At 40.5% G+C, this 966-nt stretch overlaps 1 long non-coding RNA gene across 1 annotated transcript in view; it reads left to right on the top strand.

Annotated features, from left to right (window-relative positions):
• The window catches only part of LOC128248931 (uncharacterized), a 22,098-nt gene extending 21,653 nt beyond the window's left edge, over window positions 1-445 (top strand). The window contains exon 2 of the long non-coding RNA XR_008265091.1: window positions 152-445. This is a non-coding gene — a long non-coding RNA (uncharacterized LOC128248931). The remainder of the gene's footprint in view (window positions 1-151) is intronic.
• The last annotated feature ends 521 nt before the right edge of the window (window positions 446-966 follow it).

The following is a 966-nucleotide window of genomic DNA, read 5'->3' as shown; positions in this document are numbered from 1 at the left end:
ATATATATATATATACTCCCATACACATATGTACTATAAAATCTCTTGCTGTATCGCGGTTCACCTATCAAGGTTTATCATTTAACCTTATGTCAATTCCTCCATGATGTTTAGTCAGTGAAGTATATTCAGAATCTTTTATCTTTTTCAGGGTCTCCGAGACTGACTGGGTAAAGAAAGTTATCCTGAAACCAGAGACCTGGTCAGAATTCTTACTTCAGAATGTATTCTGCTAGAGATACCCAAGGACCAGGTAACAGATTTAAACCAGGAAACAGATTGAGTCTACAACCCAAGAATTCAGAACACAAAGATCAAATATTGCAAAGTACCTCGTTCGACGCCTCTAACAATGCCGCCAAACCATGGCTCTGAACGGAAAAGCTGACATCGGCGAGATGAATTTTGAGCACCAAGGGCAGGAATAAATATCGCTCTAACAGTTTCTTCCAATTTCCTGCTTATTATTATTTCTAATAAAAGCACCAGATCAGCTATATGGTGATGGTGGTGGTGGGGAGTTAATCGCAGTTTATAGATTTCTAAGAGATGAAAGGCAGCGTTTAGACGCATTATGGAATGTTGGCAGTAAAATCGAACTCATGACCTATGAATAGATAGTCTATTATTTCTTATCCTTTCAATCATTTAATAGGAATGGCTGTGTGGTAAGTAGCTTGCCTACCAACCACATGTTTCCGGGTTCAGTCCCACTACGTGGCACCTTGAGCAAGTGTCTTCTACTATAGCCTCAGGCCGTCCAAAGCCTTGTGAGTGGATTTGGTAGACGGAAACTGAAAGAAGCCCGTCGTGTATATGTATATGTATATGTGTGTGTGTATGTTTGTGTGTCTGTGTTTGTCCCCCTAGCATTGCTTGACAACTGATGCTGGTGTGTTTATGTCCCCGTCATTAGCGGTTTGGCAAAGAGACCGATAGAATAAGTACTAGGCTTCCAAAGAATAA

This window comes from Octopus bimaculoides, chromosome 10 (assembly GCF_001194135.2).
Source record: "Octopus bimaculoides isolate UCB-OBI-ISO-001 chromosome 10, ASM119413v2, whole genome shotgun sequence".
In the NCBI taxonomy this organism is placed as follows: domain Eukaryota; kingdom Metazoa; phylum Mollusca; class Cephalopoda; order Octopoda; family Octopodidae; genus Octopus; species Octopus bimaculoides.
Note: the sequence above shows the minus strand (reverse complement) of the source record. Positions and strands in the feature narration are given on the sequence as shown.